Genomic DNA, 7,355 nt, shown 5'->3' on the forward strand with positions numbered 1-7,355 from the left:
AAAAGAGTAAAATCAATAGATGTCACTGAGGCAATTAAATGTTTTATTAAAATAGGTATTTTAGTCTCCATTTTGGAGCTGGGCCTCTGGTGCCTCATTACTGTGTCTCTGAGAAATATGGCAATTACTAGGGAAAGGTGGAAACCAAGTGTATGAGTTATCTTTTATTATATCTTATTTTTAAAGTGTTTGGATAAAGATTTAATTTGGGAAATGAGGGAGAAAATCATTTGGAGGTTTCCCCCTTTATACAGTTTTTTTTTTTAATTATTTTGAATCTTGATGGTTTCAAATTAACTTTTATATCAGTTTAATGATGTATCTGGATTGATAGAGTGAACTTTGCCTTGTTTTTTGTTTTGTTTTCTCATTTTCTGCCTAGATCTAAAAATTCAAGGTTTCCAGTCTGTATGCTTATGACTACATGGATATCAGCCGCTTTCTTCCCTAACTTAATATATGGGAAGCACAGATGCAGTCATCCATTTCAGCTGTGCAGACTTTTTCTGCGTGAATAATAACAATGTATTGATGAAGATGATGATGACAAGGATCAAGATGAACTACAATGAGCTCTCAGCCCCTAGTAGAATTGTTGCAGTCTCAGCAGCCAGTTTCCATTATACTTATACCTGATAACGCAGTGATGTTTAGGGGAAGCTGCCACAGGGTATTCTGAGTCTGACCTGTCAGTATAGCACAGGGCCTGGCAGAGACTCTGTTTGAATATCTCCTTAATGAATGTCACTGGAATGAAAGCTGGAGAAGAGAGAAGGAAGATGTTTCCTTGAAATCACACTTCCCAAGATGTAATGGGAATACAGCTGGTAGTGGATGAGATTGTTTTAGGTAGTATGCAAACAGCACTAAATTAACCTTTAAGTCACATAGGAGGTTCTTTCTAATCAGGTCTTCTAGTTAAGTAAAGGGGAATGTTAAAATTGTGCTGTCATCCTTTATCCCCTTTATCATCTTTCACTGAAAAGAGACTAGACTTCAGGAACAATGTTTAGCAGGAATTGTGTAACTTTTTGAATTGTATTTCATTTGAAGATGACCTACATATGTGTCACCAATTTTCTATTTATAATATATACTACATGAAGTGTTTTATAATATTCAAATAACAATGTGAAGTACCAAATTGTAGGTAGTATATGTGAATGTGAACAAGAGAATAAAATGACACTGATTCAGTCACTCTAAGGAGGGACCTAGAATTTTATAATCATCTATTTTTTAACTAAGTAGTAATAGGTAATGCTCATGCATTCTTTGCACTATATGTTAAGGCAGTGCTACCCAGAAGATTGGGTCCGCAGAGCAGCTACATGAAAATCACACAGAACTTGTGAGACGTACAAACTCATGGTCCCTAACTCACTCAGATCTTTCAGATCACTCAGACTCAATCTCTGATGTTTGAGACCTTTTAAGAAACATGAAGAAGGGGATCAAGATGGCAGAGGGTATGGAACTCACACCTCCTTCCACAAATATTAATACATTAAAAATACACCTATATATGGAGCAATCCTTGCAGAAGACTTACTGAAAGTCTCCAGGAAATCTCATACAATCTAGGCTACAACTGAGACCCCCAGATAACCAGGTAAGATAAAGGGAGAAGGAAGAGAGGAATCCGGACAGGTTCTTCTTCCCTGGGAGAGAACTGGGAAAAACATTTCCTCATCCTGGGAACCTCCTTCACTGGCGGGGAGGTCTGCCAGGACAGAGGAGCTTGAGAGGCAAGTGCAGAAGCTGCCCTATACCCCGAAGGATAAAGAGCCCAGCACTTTTGGTCTTTGAGGGGTCTCCACACTTCCCCGCACCAGAGACACACCTCTGGGCGTCCCCAGCTACTCAGCGCTGAGCCCTGGGCTTTGGCAGACAGCCCAGGGGAGGGCACTCAGTCTGGCACAGCTAGCCTGAGGGCCTGGGGTGTGCACGGACCGTGTGGGTCTGCTCCAGGAGCCACGCTGTCGACAGAAGGCAGGGACGGGGTGTGGGTCCACCGGAGCAGCGCCATTAGCAGCTTGCTCACAGTAGGGCAGGGTGCCAGGCGCAGCAAGTTTGGCAAACTTTATGGGTGTGAACACGTGGAGGCGGGGCTGGTCCAAATTACTAGCATTCCCACGCTGGGTACAGGAACCAGCTTCTGCATGTTTTCATGCCAGTGGCTTTGTGATGACACATGCAGGCCTGAGGGACCTCCAAGCCAATGACGGCACACCCGCCAGTGGAAGCGGGCACAGAGGACAGGGCCAGCGGTGGTGGCATCACAGAGCCGCATTTACTGGCTAAACAGCTCTTGGGGAGAAAATGCACTTGCTTCTTTCCCAGAGGGAGCCCTCCCGTCCTGCCCATCTCACAGCTCAGCCTAAAACTGCTTGAAATTTCTGCAACAACTGGGCAAAAGACCCTGCCCTCAGCAGGGTGGTGGCAACCACAAAGAGGAGTTCCTGCCCAACACGGATTGCAAGCACTGGTCACCATGACCCCGGGCACGCCCCCGAGCAAGGGAGCAAGGGCCGGCGCAGCCTGAGGAATATGTGGCAAGCGTCCACACTGAAAACTGCTTGCACCAAAATTCTGGGCTCATACATTCTACACAGGGTGCCGCCCAAAAAAGCCTCTTCCTCACAGGGGATTGAAACACAAAGTCAGCGAGTCAAGAGATGCCCGGAATAACAGACAAGTTTGGCCTTGGAGAACAAAATGAAGCAGGGCAAAGGCTAATGGAGTTTTGGCAAGAGGATACGCTGGTTAGCAAACACCTTTTCCCAACAACACAAGAGATAACTGTACAAGTGAACGTCACCAGATGGTCAATACCGCAATCAGAGATGGGGAAGCTCTATACAGCCAGTGAAAACAAGACCGGGAGCTGACTGGCTCACATCACGCAAGCAGGCAAAGTAGTTGTCAGGTGGCCTTACAAATAGTGGAGAAAAGAAGAGACGCGAAAGGCAGGGTACAAAGGGAAAGATGATCAACTGAATACAGAGTTCCAGAGAGCAACCAGGAAAGATAATGAAGTCTTCATAAGTGAACAGTAAACAGAAATAGAGGAAAGTCATAGTATGCGAAAGAACAGTGATCTCATCAAGAAAACTGGAGCTACCAAGGGAATATTTCATGCAAATATGGGCGTGATAAAGGACAGAAATGGCAAGGATCTAAGAGAAGCAGAAGATATTAAGAAGAAGTGGAAAGAATACACAGAAGAACTGTACAAAAAAACTTACTGACCAGATAACCACGATGGTGTGCTCACTCACCTAGAGCCAGACATCCTGGCGTGTGAAGTCAAGTGGACCTTAGGAAGCATTCCTATGAACAAAGTTAGTGGAGGTGATGGAATTCCAGTAGAAAAGGAAATTTTCTGATTTCCTTTAGGATTGACTGGTTCGATCTCCTTGCAGTCCAAGGGACTCTCAAGTCTTCTCCAACGTCACAGTTCAAAAGCATCAGTTCTTCGGTGCTCAACCTTTTTATGGTCCAACTCTCACATCCATACATGACTACTGGAAAAACCACAGCTTTGACTAGACAGACCTTTGTCAGTAATGTCTCTTTGCTTTTAATACACTGTCTAGATTTGTCATAGCCTTTCTTCCAAGGAACAAGCGTCCTTTAATTTCATGGCTACAGTCACCATCTGCAGTAATTTTGGAGCCCAAGAAAATAGTCTGTCACAGTTTCCAACATTTCCCCATCTATTTGCTGTGAAGTGAATGGGATCGGATGCCATGTCTGTGACTTTTACATGTAAACAATCTCAAGCTTAATGACCACAACGGGGAAAACAATAAATAACTTCTATATGCCTATTCATAGGGCTTAGTTGTTGTTCTGTCACTAAATGATGTCCATCTCTTTGTGACCCCATGGACTGCAGCACTCCAGGCTCCTCTGTCCTTCACTGTCTCCTGGAGTTTGCTCCAATTCATGGCCATTGAGTCGGTGATGCTGTTTAACTATCCTGTCCTCTGTCCCCCCCACCCCCCAGCTGCTTCTTTTGGCTTCACTCTTTCCCAGCAACAGGATCTTTTCCAGTGAGTCGGTTCTTCGCATCAGGTGGCCAAAGAATTGGAGTTTTACCTTCAGCATTAGTCTTTCCAATGAATATTCAGGACTGATTTCCTTTAGGATTGACTGGTTGGATCTCCTTATAGTCCAAGAGACTCTCAAGAGTCTTCTCCAACACCACAGTTCAAAGGCATCAATTCTTTGGCTATAAGCCTTCTTTACGGTTCGATCTTCACATTCATACATGACCACTGGACAAACCGTGTGCATGCGTGCTAAGTCTCTTCAGTTGTATCCAACTCCTTGCAACCTCATGGACTGTCGGCTCCTCTGTCCATGGGATTCTCCAGGCAAAGATACTGGAGTTGGTTGCCATTTCCTCCTCCAATGGATCCTCCTGAGCCAGGGATCAAACCTGCGTCTCTCATGTCGCTGCCATAGCTTTGACTATACAGACCTTTGTTGACAAAATGATGTCTTTGCTTTTTAATACACTGTCTAGGTTTGGCTGCAGTCACCATCCCCAGTGATTTTGTAGCATAAGAAAATAAAATCTGTCACTGCTTTCAATTTTTCCCCTTCTGTTTTCTATGAAGTGACAGGACTGGATGCCATAATTTTAGTTTTCATAGGACTAATTATTTATTATTTTGCTGTCTACTGTTAGTCTTATTTTGAATGTCAATATTAATTCAATATAGGGAAGTAAGAGATAAAGCTTACATTCAGAGTGAAAATGTGACAATTATTCCCGTGTATTTCAAATGATAAACCATAGGTAATTACTTAAAATAAGAAAATAGTTTATTAAGGTCAGATGGTTGTCCTGAACTATGGCTCAGGAATGTGATTCTCTTCAGCGTTCTTCCTTTAAAGATAATCTGAAATATTTATAAAAGGCGATAACGTCATTCTTTCTGCTTCCAAAGAAAAGGGAGAAAATTTTGCCATATACAAAGGGAGATGGAAGAATTTTTGTACAATAAGGTTTCTGTAACAGTGGATATTTTTCCCCAAAGGGAAGTAATGAAATTTTTTCCTTGGAATTTTTAATAAGAGGTCTGCCATATCCTAAAGTATGCTGGGGAAAACCTCTATTGGAATGCCTCCGGGAGTCATACTTAGCAACATTTAGAGTCAATATTTCCCCAAATTGTGTCTCATTAATGTGATTTCCAGTGTTTCGTTTCTCCGTGTATGCTGTAGCTCCAATAACAAATAACAGCCAGTTACTATGCTACTGTTACCCGCGGAACTTGGATGATGAACAAGAGAGAAAGAGAAGAGAAACCGAAGTACAACTCATTGGATGTCTGCAATCACGTGTCATTTTCTAAAACAACTTGAACGTGTCTGTAGCCTATTTATCAGCTTCTTTATATACATGTATGTATTTAAATACTGTGATTACGCTTTCTCTGCTGGAGAGGGCTTATTTTACTGGTGGAATTTTAAAAATACTTGACTAGATAGCTATACTTCTTTTTCTTTATTTTTCCATGAAAATTCACCCAATATCTATAATTTGGGCAAGAGGATATCCTATATTAAGGGTATATATATCAAGGGCATATATTTATGATCTTAGTTCATTAACAAAAGTTAAGTTGTATTACAATCATAAAAGTGAATAGAAAATGAAACTACAGCTCTTAACTCAAGTAGTTATTGCTCTTATTAGCTCACAGTAAACCAACATCAGTTCCTTCTCTAATGTTTTCTTAATACTAACAGTAATGACATTGTGCCATTGGTCTTTCATCTCACTGATCTAGTCACGATTTATGGAAACTGTGGCCCTTTCCACTCAGGTTATCTATTTCAATATAGTCTGTTTCTCTACAGGCAGTAGGAAGTGAAGAATTTGCATGTATATATACAGGCAGAGAGAGAAAAATGAGGAAATAAAAGCCTTTAAGTAAAGTGGAAATTTTTATGAAAACCCCTAGGGCATGTGAAAAAAAATACTGTAAACAAACTTTGTGAATCATCCAACTCGAGTGTTAGCTGTTTTTCAGGAAATATTTTAAGATGAGGATCGCGAACATTTAGAGAGAATTAAATGACACATGCTTTATCATTTTCCCTCACTTCTCTGAGTAAACCAAGAGTATTTCAAGGCCATTGTTCTTCAATTAGTCTTCACACCCACGGCATTATGATTCAGAGGAATGAGCACTATAATTGGAGTTTGTATTCTAGCCCTGACTTGGTCCAGCAATGTGACCTTGGACATTTCCTTAATTCATATACTTTATTTAACTCTCTGAAGTTGCCTAAAATTTCTACCACTAGGGATTACAGAATATTACATTTAACATGAATTCATAAGTTCAAACTTATCATCTAGAAGGAAAAGGAAATTTGCCTCCTCTGGGCTCTCATGTATCAGTTTAGGTTGCCTTATTGGATGAGAAATTGAAATATCAATAACATCAGATATGCAGATGATACCACCCTAACGGCAGAAAGCAAAGAGGAACTAGAGAGCCTCTTGATGAAGGTGAAATAGAGTGAAAAAGCTGGCTTAAAAATCAACATTCAAAACACAAAGATCATGGCATCTAGTCCCCTCACTTCATGGCAAATAGATGGGGAAAGAGTGGAAACGGTGAGAGACTTTATTTTCTTGGACTCCACTATAGATGATGACTGCAGCCATGAAATTAAAAGACGCTTACTCCTTGGAAGAAAAGCCATGATGAATCTAGACAGCATATTAAAAAGCAGAGACATTACTTTGTCAGCAAAAGTCTGCCTAGTCAAAGCAATGGTTTTTCCAGTAGTCAGGTATGAATGCAAGAGTTGGACTATAAAGAAAGCTGAGCATGGAAGAATTGATGCTTTTGAACAGTGGTGTTGGAGAAGACTCTTGAGAGTCCCTTGGACTGCAAAGAGATCAAGCCAGTCAATCCTAAACGAAATCAATCTTGAATGTTCACTGGAAGGACTGATTCTGAAGCTGAAACTCCAATACTTTGGCCACCTGATGCGAAGAGCTGACTCATTGGAAAAGATCCTGACGGGGAGAGATTGAAGGCAGGAGGAGAAGGGGACGACAGAGGATGAGGTGGTTGGATGCCATCACTGACCCAACGGACATGAGTTTGAGTAAGCGCCAGGAGTTGGTGATGGACAGGGAGGCCTGGCGTGCTGCAGTCCATGGGGTCGGAAAGAGTCGGACACGACTGAGCGACTGAACAACAAATCAGGTGAGAAAGCATAGAAAGCTCCACTGTGAGGTGTGAAAACAAAGACACGGTTGAGCGAGGTTGACTGTATCAGTGAAAGGAGAACTGACACGGTTTACCCTGCTGCTCCAG

This window comes from Moschus berezovskii, chromosome 16, assembly GCF_049115385.1.
Source record: "Moschus berezovskii isolate FMDL1 chromosome 16, NW_MosBer_1.0, whole genome shotgun sequence".
NCBI classification, from domain to species: domain Eukaryota; kingdom Metazoa; phylum Chordata; class Mammalia; order Artiodactyla; family Moschidae; genus Moschus; species Moschus berezovskii.